The 16,805-nt window shown below is 49.2% G+C and overlaps 1 protein-coding gene across 23 annotated transcripts in view; it reads right to left on the bottom strand.

Annotated features, from left to right (window-relative positions):
• LOC147684447 (uncharacterized) overlaps positions 1–16,805 on the bottom strand; it is a 1,151,265-nt gene that overhangs the window by 624,946 nt on the left and 509,514 nt on the right. The gene's annotated exons all lie outside the window — the stretch shown is intronic.

Raw genomic sequence — 16,805 nt, 5'->3', positions numbered from 1 at the left:
TTGCGGCTAGGAGTGCGATACTAAGACCAAATAAAAGGTGGGAGAGCGGGCAGCCCTGTCGCGTACCCCTGCTAATGGCAAAGGGGAGGGACTTGTAACCGTTGACCAATACCCGTGATTGTGGAAGAGGATAGTTGGCCCTGACCATGTTGATGAACATCTACCTGAAGAAAATTTTCCGCATAGTGAGAAAAATAAACGACCAATGCACCCTGTCAAAGGCCTGTTCGGCGTCAAGTTCCAATAAAATTGAGGTGAATTTAAACTTGGACACTTCCTCTATGAGATGTATAGTAAGCCGAATGTTATGTGTTTGCCGACCTTTTATAAAACCTGATTGATCAGGATGGATTGGCGTGTGCAGTAAGTCTTCAAGTCTAGCTGCCAGAATGGCGGAGTAGAGCTTTGCATCAAGGTTAAGGAGGGCTATGGGCCTATATGACGCACAGAACTGAGGGTCATTCCCAGGCTTCGGAATAACAGAAATCACTGCCTCTGCCATTGAGGCCGAAGCCCTAGCATCTTGTCGCTATAGCATTGAAGAACTTGGTTAGATGTGGGGCTAGCCTGGATGCATAGCATTTATAAAATTGTGCTGTCAGGCCCCGGGGCTTTATGCAATTTAAGTTTAGCAATGGCCTGCTTAACCTCCTCTGATGTAATAAGAGAATCCAACGGCTCCACAGTAACCAGGGAGAGGCAAGGAAGGTCCACTGAGTCGAGGTATTGCTGTTGAAGACTGGTATCGGAGGGAGTGCCTGGATAGAGTTCCCAATAGAATATGCCGGAGATATTAGCTTTAATGTTGTCTGCGTGTGTAAGGAGACTAGCCACATCCTTGATAACCCCAATAAACTTGCATTCCCTTTTCTCCCTTAACTGTCACACTAAATGGGTCCCCACTTTGTCACCCTGGGAGTATACGGTCTGTCGCAATTTAAGCAGTGTGTATTTGGCTCTATTACTGTAAATGGCCCGTTATTTACCCCTTAACGTGGTGAGCTGTCGCTGTAGCGCCCTGGTAGGTGTTGCCTTGTGTGATTTATCCACAGCCTCTAGTTCATCTTCTAAAACCAGGCTCTCCTTCACTCGTTGTTTATTCAGGACTGCATTAAGCTGAATGCATTTACACCTTAAGACAGCTTTGAGAGCGTCCCAATTGTTTTTGTGGAGTAGTGGCTGCCGGAGTATTGAGTGTAAAGAACTCAGTGATAGCAGACCTCAATTCATCTCAAAGGGATTTATCTCGGGTAACTGAGGCCGGGCAGTACCACCTAGATGTGCCTGATTTATTCCCAAGCTAGGCTAATAGCCACAAGGCTATGATCTGATATAAAAATTGGCAGGATCTGTGCAGCTTGAAGGGACCCTATAAGCGTCTGGCTAAGGAAAACAGTCAATCCTGGAGTAGGAATGGAGGACATGAGAAAAATATGTGTAATCTTTGGTGGTAGGATGTAAGGTCCGCCACGCGTCACACAGGTCCAAAGTGAGCAGTTTCTGTTCAACTCCTTTGGGAAAGCAGCTGAGGATAGTCTATGGGAGTGCAAGCTATCTAGGGTGCCCTGCCATGTCAGATTGAAGTCCCCCAGAAAAATCACGGGGCCCTCCGCAAAGCTGCCTATTAAATCGAGGGTATTAGAAAGGAACGTCGTCTGCCCAGAGTTGGGTGCATAGAGGGAGATAAACGTGCAAAAAGTCCCCTACAGCCTCCCCTTCACCATTATGACCCTCCCCTCCTGGACGTCCTTAACTGCTTCAGGCTGAAATTTGGCTGAAGCCCGAAAGAGCAGGGCCACGCTCTTGTGTTTGGTGTTAGCCGAAGACTTCTAAATTAAAGGATAGGATTTGTAGCGAAGCAGCAGGTCTTCAGACTTTTTCAGATGCGTCTCCTGTAAAGCCACAATTTTGAACTGGCGGTCATCGAGATATTTCCAGATTTTTGGGCGCTTTTGAGGCGAGTTCAGACCCTTAATGTTCCAGGACGCTATGGAGACTATTGGATAGATTGTACACTCCCTCCCAGTCCATTGAACCGCCCTCCCGGGCTGCTCCCCTCAGGTCGCGTAATGCATAGGTCAGCTAGTTAGTTATACAGCCACGCGTTGCCCATTCCCATGAAAAAGATCCAACACCCCTCTAACACCACCACCAGGACCCCCTCCCTAAACTAAATCCCCCAAATCCCCTGTGCTGAGCTGCCAACAGGCTTTCGGCTCGGTTCTTCGGTAAGAAGAGTAACAAAATTTTGGGGAAGTACGGACAAGGCCCGCACCCCCTGGCTGCCAAACAAAGCAAGCAAAAACAGAACGAGCAGTAGCAAAGATCAGTTATATCGTGGACACCTGTGCACTCGTCTGAAATCAAGGTGTGTAATCTAGGTAGCTCTGTTGTGCCGGTAGTGCGGCTGCCAATAACTCAATGTCTGAACTTCGTGGGCGAGTCTCTGTGTAACAGAGTGACTATCGCCACCACTATGAAAAAGAGAAAATAACACCAAAAGAAGGGTTGTCACTTAGGGATTGGCCTGTTCTTCGTGACAGTTTGCCAGGATCGGGTCTCTCTCCGGGGCGGCCCGAGCCATGTGAAGGGCCTGTAGCACTGTCTTCCTACGGTAGCGGTAGGCCCAGAATATGCAGATCCTCGCTCAGGTTGGTTACATGGTGGGGCTTTTTTTTTTTTTTTGAAGACAAGACCAAAAGGATAGGTCCAGCAGTAGCGAGCATTGTCCTCCCGGAACTTGGTGGTGACAGGATGGAACGCATGTCTATGTGCCAAAGTGGAGGCCGCCAAAGCCTGGAACAGCGCGCATTTATATCCCTGAAAGGAGGTCTTGTCTTTCTTCATTGCAGCACTTAGGATGGCCTCTTTCGTTTGAAAGGAGTGCATCTTCACCAAGATGTCCTGTGTCCTTCTGCGTTCTCCTGTCTGTGGGTTCCCTACCCAGTGAACTAGGTCTATCTTCAACTTCAATTGGCGAGGTGCCAGGAACTCCGAAAAAAAGGCCTATCACGAACGCCTCGAGGTCTGGCCCTTAAGCACGAACTTCTAGGTCTCGGATACGCATGTTCTCCCTCCGAGACCTGTTTTCTAAGCCATCCGCCTTTAGAAGAACTTGGTGCAGTTGGGACTGAAGGTGCTGCTGGGCGTCGTGCAGCTTGCTGGAGCGGGCGTCGAGGTCCTGCGTCTGTTCCTCCACCTCCAACACCCTGGAACCCACTGCGTCCACATCTTGTCTGAGGGTCGCCATCTTCTCGGTTAGGTCAGCCTTCAGTTGGTCCATCGTGGCATGCAGGTCTAGTTATATCTCTTGGCACAGTTCAGCTTTAAAGTCTCTTAGAGAGGCCACCAGGTCCTCCCTCGTGATGGCCATGGTCTCTGCCGGGTCAGAGTCAGCAGGGTTAGCGGTCTTGCCTGTGGTCGCAAAATAGCGGAAGACTTTATTTGTCGCTTTTTTGGTAGCATAGGGGCTGAGCGGAGTACGTCGCCGAGGCAGGCAGTGGTGGGGTCAAAACTCAGGCTTCATACTCCCAGTCACCCAGGTGCAAGGTCGGGCCTGTTGCTGGCAGTTATAAACTGGGGGCCATCTTCGGGTCAGACAACATGCATGGAAGATGGCACGAAAGCAACTGAGCGCCTGCAAATACTTTAGGTGAGGCACTAAGGGGAAGAGGGTGTCCAGCCTACCTCCTCCCCCTCGCCGTCGCTGCAGCAGAATCACGGCTGTGTCAGGAGGAGTTTCAGCTTGCGGGTGCCATTTTGAGGTCAGGCAGGCCTCTTATCACAGTTCTCCTCCAGTGAACATGCATACTGTGGGTGGAATAAGCAAGAAAAACTGACGCACCCGACGAGGCCTCACGCTGATGCTTGCCGTTTCCTCTCTGCTGCAATCCTGCTTCAATCCTGCTTCACATTGCACTCACGCCTCTAGCGCATCTCCGGAGCTCAGGGAAGCGGGTCTCATGGCCGCACGGCGTGTATCTCCCTTCCAAGCAGTGCAGCAGGATTTTGTGGATTTTGCTGTGCACCAGCAATAATCTCCACCCTATCGCTGCAGCGGATGGCGCACACTGTCGATGGAGGTGCGGGCACGTTAAGTCTGGGTGCAACGGGAACTCTCTGCGCCAGCGCCAGTCCCCGCGCCATCTTAAAGGCCGACTCTGCCACACACCTCGTCGCGCTTTGGTACCGCTTGTAGGATTCGGGTCCGCATTCGGAACCCACGGAAGCCCTCCCGGTCAGCGCGGACTCAAACCAGGTGTGAGTATCCAGTTTACTGCTCTCTGTGAGCTTTAGAAATCACTCAGGGCAGCTACGGGGGTCTGGAGCTGAAGCGGCTCATGTCCGCTCAGCCATCTTGCTTGGCCACGCCCCCAATTTTTCTTTTTGATCAACTTTTTTGCCATACGAAGGTTGAGAACCGGCCTGAACTTGGGTCTGCCTTTCTTTTGCGATAGGAAGTATCAAGAGTAGATACCTTGACCACTTTGACGTCTATTTCCTCAATGTCGATCTCCGCCATCTATTTTTTGATGACTATGTGCTCTTTAACCCCTGTAAACATCGTACGCTCGATAAAGAGCGAGTTCTCGATGTCAACCAATCATGTCGTCAAAGTTTCGCTGTAAACATTCTACCTCTCACCGATAGGGAGTCACTATCCCTCAATGTCGACACCTGTCTTGGTGTCGGTCGCCGGCGTGAAGTGGCTCTCAACATCGCTCTAGTGGTTCTAGGCGTCGAGCATCGGCGTTTCCTCAACGCTGAGCCAGTCAATGATGGCGAACATGTCAGCGCCATACCTCCTCTCAACATCAACCACCTCGACCGGGACCGCAAGCGTTTTCTGGGTAATAAACACCTGTTAGACCTCCCACGTCCACTGGGGGTTAAGAGCTCTGGTGGGAGATTTTCTTCCCCTTCACTCAGAAGTCCCACTGACTACCTACTGTTTTCTTCTCTCTTCTCTTCCCTGCAGGCAAATCTTCTTTGTCATGCAGGGTACAGGGTACATATGGAGAAAATTTTGCAGATGTCACAGGAGTCAGGAAGATGAGAGGATGGTAAACAAAAAATACAAACTTCATGAGGGTCTGTTTTAGCTTTTTTTCTGCCACATTTAGAGCATTTGTCAAAAAGAGATAGCATTTTAAATAGGAAAAAAGCCTCTTTCCTATGAGAAAAATACATTGCGCCACAGCAAAGGCAAAAGGACGTCGAGTGAAGCAAACAGTGAAGTATGAAGAGTTAAATTGAAGAAACAACCTAAAAGGGTAAAGTTTAACGATCCAAGGGTCCGACTGAAGGAGCCTGAAAATAGAACCGAGGTAACTGCCTCTGGCTAAGCATGATGAGACATTGGTGGTCTCTCTACTCTTAAAGGCACTGTTTTCTTTTAGTACACTTATAATGGCAGCCTATAGGCTACAGGGCCAGGCACTACTTCATATCGGTCTGTTCATAGCAAAAGGATTTGTGAAGATTCATTTTCTATGCTAATACAAACAATATATATTCTGAGAGTATATATTCTCACAGTCTCTTCTTTTGACATTACAAGATGATCAACTCTGACCTCTATTGCCTTCTTTTTCTTAAGTGACTTTTCAAGGCCTTCCTGAAGACAGGCGAACTTCTTCACTTCAGAACATATTTGTATAAAGTGCTCCAGGGTCCCCGCACATGGGCGGGACTATTCATTGCTTAGGATTAAACATGGAAATCTCCGACGAGAGAACTCAGCCGGTCATCCTCAACCTACGACACAGAACTCGCATCACAACACAGCTCATGGAACGACACTGTCCCCTGGTACACAAACGCGCTGAGTTCAAACTTCTATCACACATTCAAGGCATTACACAACTGAGACCCCACCAACCACCCACACACCTCCACTCCGAAGAACTACTACTCACACATATCCCACGGATACACATATGCACATCAGGACAGACTTTCTCTCATTGCTCCTAAGGAATGGACGGTCTCCAGATTCTACATCAGAGCCTCTTCCTCTTCCACAAGAAGCTGAATACCTGGCTTTTCATTTAACCAACATACCACAGCCAGGGCTAAGCGAACACACACACAGCAGCTCAGTGCCAGGATACCCTCGAGGGTGATTGTGTCCTTTCCAAATACACATAACATAACATTTGTCATTTTGACCTAAGATTCAAATGCCTCTGTATAATTCGCCATGAGCTCCATTTTGTTAAACATGAGTCAGAAGTGTGGTGACTCTACTCTTGGTGTCACTCATTCGAAGAAGAGTGATCTGACCTCTGGTTAGCAAATCATTTGCCACGTTCCACACTGCCACACAACACTCTTTTTACTCGGAGATCCAACACGATCGTCTCAGCAATTATTTCCACTGTTGCCTTGTGCACCTTGTCCACTTCACATTCCTCATGTGGACCTCAAAAATGGATCCTTGGTTGTGGGGTATGGTTTACCAAACACACATCCTTTGCGCAACAAGTCCCACATGCCATTCAATTCAGCGATCGCATGCTCCTACAGCCAAGGCCTCAGGCTCCTTCTCTTTTTTTATTTTTATATTTTTTATTGATTTTATCCCACATATCAACAAACAAATTATACATCTTTACCGATCCCCCATTTTCTTAATCCGCAAAATCCCATTTATCAGGTTTGGTACAGTATTGTTTCGCTACATAATCTAGCAATACCTGCATAATTTCTAAAGCACATTTCTCAATATACTTATTTGATTGCATCTTGCAGTTTACTGTCAGCCATCTGTGGAACAGTTTTAATAATGGGTATGCATTTCTTGCATATTGAACAACGAAAACAATAACAAGTTAACCTCCCACCCCCACTGCTACCGGTGTGTCCTTACGATCTGCTGTCAATACAAATTAGAGCAACAACTTGCTTAGCAACAATGAGCATGTCACCTTTATTACGGTACGTCCCATTCTCTATTCCCTCTATTTGAATAACCACACATCATGTTTGTGCACAGGGGCATGCTTCAAGGTGAGCCTACTGGTGCACTCAAGGCTGAGTTGGCATCGGAAACCCCCTCTGGTGATTACAGGGACCGAAATAAAACCTCACACGCCCTTGCGGACTCTAGCGCCTTGTCATTAGCCATCTGTTTGACCTGTTGGTGTCGGACCATACTTTCACTTGTCCCCCATTTTGTTAGTTCTGTCTTCCATCTCCTAAAGCTAGGCCCTCCCCTCATCTTCCAGTGCCCTGTAATGCCCCTCCTTGCTAGCAACAATCCCAGGTCCAGAAACTTGCTAGTTACCTTCGTCTTGGGGTGTGTGGGGACCAATGCAACAAGCAGGTGCTAATGTCCAGCTCAATGCTTCGCTCCGTGATATCGCAAAGCAGGCATACTACCTCCTCCCAAAATGTACCCAGCCTAGGACAGTCCCACATCATATGACGGAACTCCGCGTCCCCTAATGTGCACCGCGGGCTTGTTTATCTTTGCCGGGGTAAGATGTGCCCTGTGAAATATATAAAAGTGTACCAACTGAAACCTGGCATTCCTAGTACTTTTCCATGCTCTCCTCACTAATTGAGCCCTTGTTGTCTCCAGTATCTCCCTGCCAATGTCCCCTTCCCACTTCCGTCTCAAGTCCCCAGTGGTTCTATGCCCTCTCCCGCCAACCGTCTGTTTAAGCATGTTAACTGCCTTGAAAGTCCCTGCTGCCATCACTATATACTGGTATGCCATGGCCGTCCTTGGTTCTAATAGTCCTTCCTTCCAATGTTTCTGTATTTCTGTTATGAGGGTAGAATGCAACAGGTAATCTCCGCGGGGAAGACTGTATCTATCCTGCAGCATATGGTAAGGCAACAGGGCCCGTCTTCATACAAATCCCCCAACACTTCCACTCCCAGGGTTTCCCAATCAGACAGTGCGGTCCAATCGCCTCCATGCGGTAAAACTCTACACATACCCAAAGGGATGTTCAGGGGATATGGAAGGGAGATTCTAGCTCTGTGCTGACTCCTCTTCCAGCAGAGACACACTAGTGAGCGCCCCCAGGCACATCCGCTGTTGGAGTACTATAAAGGACAATACATGACGTGGTAGCCACCGTCCCACTGGGCCATCCGGGCCCCGAAATTCGAGCCCCACCGCTTGGGTAAGCCATTGCGGTTGAGCCGCCAAATAATAGAGCTCAAAATCTGGCACGGCCAGTCCCCCCCCTTGGCCCTCGGACACATTGCATTCAACGCTACCCTCCTCCTTCCGTTCCCCCCACAAAAACCCCCCAACCAGTGAACGGAGCTGTCTGAAGACGGATCCCGGTATCCAGATCTGTAGCGTTCTGAAATAATATAACAATCGGGGGAGCCCCACCATCTTTAACAGAGCTACCTCGCCGGCCACCGACAGCGGCAAAGTACTCCAAAATGCTACACTACCCTTAAGCCCCCACACGGCTCTGCCTATGTTCCCTTCCAGCAAATCATCGGAGGCATGATAGATGTTAGTTCCAAGATAGTGCAAACAGCGGGGCTCCCACCTGATGCCCATGACTTGTGCCAGGCCAGCCCTCGACGGAGTCACTGGGAACAAACAAGTCTTCGTTCAACTCACCCCTAGACCCGACACCCTTCCAAACTCAGAGAGCAACATCGCCGCTCTATCCTGAGCTTCCTCCGTGTTAGCCAGATACATAAGTAAGTCATTGGCATAAAGTGAGATATACTGCTCTTCACCCCTTAGGTCTATTCCAAGATAATGTCATCCCGACCGGGCGTGCGCAGCCAACGGCTCAATAGCCAGTGTGAACAACAAAGGTGAGAGCAGCCATCCTGGTCGTGTCCCTTGCCCCACCGAACAAGAAGAGGAAATTGTAATACCTTTCCAGACCCGAGCCGTCGCTGAGTTATAAAGGATCTCCATCCACCCCGCAAAACCATCCCCGAGCCCAAACCTCCGCAGCACTGTAAACAGATAGGGCCAATCCAGGCTGTCAAACTCCTTCTCTATATCCACTGACAAGACGGCTGCAGCCGTACTATGATCCTCCCCCAGTATGTGAAGTAAGCGTCTCACATTCATGGCCGTGTTCGGGTCAGTATAAATCATGCTTGATCGCAATGGACCAACTGTACCATATATGGGAGGATTCGGCTCAAAATGTTATAGTCAGCTCTAAGCATGGATAAAGGCGGCAAGCGGTCCTATCAATGGCTTCCTTCCCAGGTTTCAGTAGCGGAATAATGATAGCCTCTCGGGTGGAGGCCGGTCACATTCCAGCTTCCCTCGACTCTCTGAAAACCGCCAACCGCCAACAGCCTAGGGGCCAAGATATCAATGTAAACAGAGTAGAACTCTATGGGCAGCCCATCAACACCGGGGTTTTGTTATGAGCCATGTGCTAAACTGCACTCCTAATTTTCCCAAGCGTAATCTCCTGTCCTAGCTGGTCCGCCTGTGCCTCTTCTAGCCGTGGAAGGGCGACCTCGTCCAGTAAACCCCCTAAAACGTCCTCCGTAACCCACAATTTGCTCTGGTACAATTCCTTGTAATATTCCAAAAACAGCCCATTGATCCACCTTTGGGTATAAACCGGGGTACCCGTGGGGGAATTCAAGTTTAGTATGGAGGTGTCCCGGGGGCCAGGTTAGCCAGCCATGCAAGCAGCGTGCTTGCCTTGTCGCACTCTGCATGTGCGCGTGTCAGATAGTTCTTATGGTCTAAGCAGAGCAACCTCTCTATTTGTACCACCATAGACTCCCTTGCGTCCGAGACTTCGCCCTGCCCAGCTGGATTCTCAGGTTGGGCTCTCTCCGCAGTCCTCAGGTGGTGTTCTGCCACTTTTACATCCCGCATCAATGACTTACGCACTCCCACCAGTTTAGTGATGCAGAGCCCCCGCCCCCTTACCACCACTTTAAAAGCATCCCATTCCATTGCCGTCGTTAACGCTGTGCCTTCATTATCAAGAAAATATTGCTCAATTCCGGTCCCGACCTCTTCCCGGAAAACCATCTTCCATTGCCTCTGGTCAGAACCTCCAGGTCGAGATCGCCGGCCACTCTGGGATCCACTGCATCCTCACCAAAATTGGGTTATGGTCCGACAGTGTCTGTGCTAGATATTCAATGTGAGCCACCAGAGCGTGTATATCAGAGGAGCATAATATTGCGTCTAGATGCACATGTAGTTCATGCAGTGCAGAAAAGTAAGAGTGATCACATTCCCCCGGATGCTGCATGCGCCACATATCTATGAGCCCCCACCTTTCCTGCCTATCCCTTCTGACCCTAGCAAGTCTATGTATTGGGGTTTAAGACAACGGTGGATGAGACCTATCCATGCCAGTGTCCGCTATAGAATTGAAATCACCCCCCAGGAGTACCGAACCCGTCAGGTATGATGCCAACCTCCCCTCCAGATGTGTAAAAAAGGCCGCCTGATCCACATTGGGTGCATACACACTGCAAAGCGTCCCAATGAGGCATCCTGCTACCACCACAAACCTCCCTTCAGTGTCTACCAATTGTCGCGTCAGCTGGAATGGGATCCCTGCTCTAATCCATATTAGTGCCCCCCTTGCAAAAGCGGACTATGTTGTGTAATACAACTACCACCTCCATCTACGTTGCAGCGCCAAACCTTCAGCCCAAGTAAGGAATATGCTACTTACCAGTGTGCATCTGTTCTTGGCATGTAGGGCTGCTGACATTCATATCTGTGCATAGATCGCCGCCTAGTGTGGGTCCGGATGATTGCACATTGTTGTCCTGGAAGAGTCTTGACTACAGTGCGCATGGGCATCCTTTCCATCCTCAGATTGTTTTTCGCCATTGTGGCAGGAATGGAGTATGATACAATAAGTGATGTCCATGCTAAGAATAATTCTGAGTGCTACAGCTGCGACAGGCACCGGGGAGGAGGGAGGGCGATATGAATGTCAGCAGCCCTACATGCCAAGAACAGATGCATACTGGTAAGTAGCATATTCCGTTTGAGGCATGTGGGCTGCTGAATTCATATCTGTGCATAGAATGTATAGCAGTCTCCCCCCTAGCGGTGGTTGCCCATGCCAGCAGCAGCAGCCTGAAAAAGAGTCCGGAGTACAGCCTGTCCTACAGCTGCTTGCTGTTTGGAGTGTACATCTACGCAGTAGTGTTTGGTAAATGTATATATGGTAGTCCATGTGGCTCCTCTACATATGTCTTCTAGAGGAATGTTTCCCAGGAAAGCCATGGATGCCCCTAACTTGCGTGTGGAATGCGCTCTTGGGGGAACTGTTAATGTGCGTTTAGCTTTCTGATAACAAATTTGTATACAGATAACAATCCATCTGGCTATACCAAATTTGGAAACGGAGTTGCCTTTGTGCTGTGGTGAAAAGGCAACAAACAGTTGTTTAGTTTTTCTGAAAGGTTTTGTCCTGTCTATATAGTACAAAGAGCTCTTTTAACGTCCAGGGTATGTAGAGCTCTTTCTACCACTGAATCTGGATTTGGGAAGAACACTGGCAGTTCGATAGTTTGATTGATGTGAAATTGGGATACCACCTTTGGCATAAATTTAGGGTTTGTACGCAGTACTACTCTATTTGCATGAATTTGTATGAATGGCTCCTGAATAGTTAGGGCTTGTAGCTCACTAACCCTTCTAAGTGATGTAATCGCCACTAGGAAAGCCACTTTCCACGTTAGGAACTGTATCTCACACGAGTGTAGAGGTTCAAAAGGTGGTCCCATCAGTCTGGTTAGAACCACGTTCAAGTTCCAGACAGGTGAAGGAGGGTGTCTTGGAAGAATCACTCATTTGAGTCCCTCGATAAAAGCTTTAATAGCAGGTACTATGAAGAGTGAAAGGTGTTGCCTGTTCTGAAGATAAGCTGCCACCGCAGCTAAATGTATACGTATGGAGCTATAGGCCAGATTGCATCTATGTAAATGTAACAGGTAACATATGATGTTTTGAGTAGATGCATCTAGCGGGTTTATGTCATTATTGGTACAATAGATGACAAATCGCTTCCACTTCGCCGCATAGCAAGCTCTGGTCGTAGGTCTTCTTGCCTCTTTGATAATGTCCATACAGTCAGGAGGCAAGTTCAGGTAACCAAACTCTATGACTTCAGGAGCCAGATCGCAAGGTTCAACTGTTGCGGATCTGGGGGCTGAATGTCTCCATGGCGCTGCGTTAAAAGACTGGGTGTTAATCGCAGCCTTTGATGAGGCACCACTGAAAGTTCTAGGAAAGTGGTGTACCACGGTTGCCTCGCCCACGTTGGAGCAATTAGGATGAGTGTCATGGAGAGTTGTCGCAGTTTGCGTGCCACTAGTGGTATGAGCGGGGCTGGGGGAAAAGCGTACACAAACCTGCCTGACCAGTTCATCCATATCGCATTGCCCTGAGACTGCGGATGTGGAAACCTGGCGGCAAAGCTTTGGCATTTTGCGTTTTCCCTTGTGGCGAACAGGTCTATTTCTGGGTGACCCCACTGCTGGAAGTACGGTTGCAGCACTGAGGGATGTATCGCCCACTCGTGCATCTGGTGGCTGTGTCTGCTGAGCAGATCCGCCATCTGGTTGTCCCTGCCCGGGAGGTGTTCCGCCATGAGGAAGATGTTCCTCTGAATGGCCCACTTCCACATGCTTTGCGCGAGATGTGACAACTGTGGAGAGTGGGTCCCTCCCTGCTTCTGTATGTAGTACATGGCAGTTATGTTGTCCGTCCGGATCAACACGACTTTGTTGCACAGATGTACTTTGAAGGCCTTCATTGCCATGAAGATCGCCATCAGTTCCAGCAGGCTGATGTGCATCTTCCTTTGCTGTGTCGTCCATAGTCCCTGCACTGTGTAATGGAGGACATGCGCTCCCCAGCCCAGGAGAGATGCGTCCGTTGTCAGCACTATTTGTGGTACAGGCTCTTGGAACGGTCTTCCCCTGCAAAGGTTTTGAGGGTTCCACCAATGCAGAGAGTGGTATGCACGACTGGTCACCAACACTAGGTCTTTCAACTGTCTTTGAGCATGGTTCCACTGCCGTGCTAAGCATTCCTGAAGCAGACGCATGTGTAGCCTCGCGTGAGGGACTATGAAGATGCAGGAGGCCATCATGCCAATCAACTGCATAAACATCCGTGCTGGGAGCGAGTGTTGGGGTCTGAATTTCTGAATCAGCAACTGAATACCGCTGATTCTTCCTGAGTTTAGCTGTGCTTTTGCTACCAGAGTGTCTATCGTCGCTCCTAGGTACTGTTGTACGTGAGCGGGTTGGAGATGAGACTTTGCATAGTTTAATGAGAATCCTAGGCTGTGTAGGAGGTGAATAGTGCGCGACATGTGGCTGGCACATTGCTGGACTGACTTTGCCTGGATGAGCCAGTCGTCCAGATAGGGGTAGACGTGGACATGGTTTCTCCTCAGGTGTGCCGCGACTGTGGCTAAGCACTTGGTAAACATCCTGGGGGCTGTTGTCACCCCGAAAGGTAGGACCTTGAATTGGTAGTGCTTGTTTTGTATGGTGAACCTGAGATACTTCCTGTGTGCAGGATGTATTGGTATGTGGAAGTACACGTCTTTAAGGTCTAGCGTTGCAAGGAAATCTCCCTGACTCAGCAATGGTAGAACCTGCTGTAAAGTGAGCATGTGAAAATGTTCTGACAAGATGTATTGGTTCAGGGGCCTGAGGTCCAGTATTGGCCTTGGAGACCCGTCCTTTTTGGGGATTAAGAAATACAGCAAGTATACCCTGTACCTTGTTCCTGTATAGGGACGAGTTCTATGGCCCCTTTTTGCAGCATGCTGATGACTTCCTGCTGCAATAAGTCTATGTGCTCTGCTGACATAGGACGGTGTCTTGGGGGTATGTTGGGTGGAGTGAAGGTTAGCTCTAGACTATAGCCGTACTGAAGAAGTTGTCTCACCCACCTGTCTGTGGTAATGCTCTCCCAGACTGGCAGGAACTGTTATAATCTCCCCCGACCGGTGTTACATGGTCCAGGGGCAGTGACAAGGCGTCACTGTTTAGTATTGGCGGAGGATCTAATGTTGTTATTCCCCCGTCCTCTGCCTTTGCTGCTGTTGCCACGGTATCCACCTCTATTATTTTTATTGTAGGTGGTTTGCGTGCTCCCTTTATTGTATGGGATCTGTTGCGATACCTGGCCTCGTGTAGCTCCTCTGTTACTGGAGCGACGAAAGTAACCTCCTCTAAATTGTTGGGACTGCAAGGCACCCATGGATTTGGCCGTGTCTGTGTCTTTTTTAATCTTTTCTAAGATTGTGCCACATCAGGACCAAAAAGAAAATCTGGGTTCACAGGCTGGTTTAGTAATGTGGTCTGGATCTCAGGTTTGAATCCAGAGATGCGCAACCAAGCATGCCTCCTGAGCATGACCCTTGTGTTGATGGCCCTGGCTGCAGTGTCGGCTGCGTCCAGCGCACAATTAATGGATGCGTTGGTAATGAGTTTACTCTCCGGTATTAGCATCTCTGCTCCCTCCTTGTAGGCCTCAGGCAAATGTTGTAGCAGTTGCTCTAGAGTGTCATAATGCGCCCTATCGTATCTGGCTAATAGGGCCTGTGTATTAGAAATCCTCCAGATATTAGCCACCCTTTTCCCAGAAGCTTCTAGTACTTTAGATTCTTTGTCTGGAGGAGGAGCATCACCCGTATTTTGTGAGTTGGCGCACTTACGAGCATTTGAGACCACCAAGGAGTCTAACGGCAGCTGACCCCTAATATATGTAGGGTCCACAGGCGCCGGTCTGTATTTCCTTTCAATCCTGGGGTTAATAACCCTTGCTCTAGTGGTTTCCTTGAAGATGTCCCCTGCGTGTTTAAGGACACCTTTTAGCATTGGCAAAGTTTTAACCGATTTCTCTGAAGTGGAGAAAGTGTCAAACAGGAAGTCCTCTTCAACTGGGTCAGCATGGATGTCCACATCATGATTTAGTGCTGCCCTTTCAATTAAGATTCAGAAAAGGGGGGTGGTGATGAACAGAGTGTCTGAATTAAGCAGACAACTCTTACCCAGTCCAAAGATCAGGGCTTGATCCATCACCGTTTTTTAGCTCACTGCACCATCCCAGCTCAGAACTTGGCTATATGCAAATTAGTCTGACCCTGGCCCAGTGCATCATCATGGCCGGCGTCGATGTAGGCCCGACCGACTTTGCCCTTTCACCAGTAGTTTTTTGGGCGTGCACCGACTTCGGTGCTTGTGGCGTCGGAGGCACGCTCTTCTGCCTCGACTCGACGTGGTCCTTCAAAGCACTTTTGGCTTTCGACTCGAGGCCTTTGACAAGCTGGGGTCGGTCGACCTGATGCTTCGGATCGAGACCCTTCCGAGACTCGAGTCCCTTGTATATGTCGCTGTCCGTCGTCGTCGACTTCTTCGGTTCGAAGTGCTTGGTTTTATTGGCGGACTTTAGCGCCCCGATCTTCGATTCAACACTCTTTACTTTAGACTCTGCAGGGTCGTCGACACCTGATTTCTTCATCGACTCCGATGGGTTCGAGGCTTTCGACCCGATGACTGTTTTCAGCCCTTTCGGTTTCGTTATGGGCTCGATAGCTTTCGGTTTCGTTTTGAGTATTGGAACCGATGGCTCATGTAATGTTTTCTTAGCCGGGCCTTGACGCGGGGCTATAGAATGTTCTTCACGATCTTGGCTAAGGCCTTCTGGCGATGCCTCGACCTGAGCCTCTGAAAGTCTGTGAGTGTCTGTTTCGGGCCCAGTACCCACTGTTGGGCCTGTTTCATCGCTCGAGTTGACATCAACGGCTCCGATGGGGGATACGCCGTCCCTTACCTCGACGATGTTTTCAAATTAGACGTTGTCTTCGTCCTCTTCATAATAGTCGGTGCCATGCTCCGAACCGGGATCCGACTGCTATTCTGGATCCTCTACGTCGACGACCTCATCGTCTTCTTCATCAAAGATATTCACCGGGTCGGGCGCTGGCTTCGACATAGTTTGCCTCGCTGCGCGTCGGAGTCTAAGCGTCTTCTTCGACTTGAATCCATGAGCGTGAGCATACGAAAGGATTGGGATTTGAGATATTTGTTCAGCGCTCGTGAGTCCAGAATCGGACGCCAGTCTCCTGATTTCTTGAGGATAAGGAAAAAACAGGAATAGAATCACCTTCCTCTTTGAGACTTTGGAACCACTTCGATAGGGCCCATCGTAATCATAATCCGAATTTGTTGGAACAACTCCTTGAGTTGGGATGGAGGCGCGCCGGATGGAGGAGTGGGAGGAGGAATCTTGAACTCCAAAGCATGGTCCTTCGCTACAATGTCCAGAACCCAACGGTCTGAGGTGATGGAGGACCATTGAGAAAAGAACAGGGAGATTCGACATCCAACTTTTGGGGGGAAAGGCAAGTCATTGTAGTTTAGAGGTAGATCCTCTATATCCAGACTTTCCTCGATAGGATTTGGAGGACTGCTGCTGCTGGGAAGAGTAGCGCTGATTGCCTTGGTTATAGAAGTATGTTTGACGAGATCCTCCACAAAAATTGTAGTTGGTGCCGCATCCACGTGCGCCACGAAAAGGTTGTTTTCGGAACTGTGAGGTCCCTAAAGAGCGAACAGTGTCTGTGTCTTTTTAATAGCTTGGAGAGCCTCATCAACATGTGCTCCAAAGAGTGTCTCTCCATCGTACGGCATATCAAGGATCTTTGCCTGTACCTCTTGACGAAATGAAGTGGAGCGGAGCCATCCCTGTCGCCGCAACACAGCTGCCCCTGCAAGCTGTAGGAAACCCGTTGATGCGATGTCTACTGAGTAGTCTATGATCTCCTCAGCTGCTCACTCTCCGTCCT

This window comes from Lissotriton vulgaris, chromosome 10, assembly GCF_964263255.1.
Source record: "Lissotriton vulgaris chromosome 10, aLisVul1.2, whole genome shotgun sequence".
NCBI lineage: Eukaryota > Metazoa > Chordata > Amphibia > Caudata > Salamandridae > Lissotriton > Lissotriton vulgaris.
This window is presented reverse-complemented; position numbering and strand designations above follow the sequence as displayed.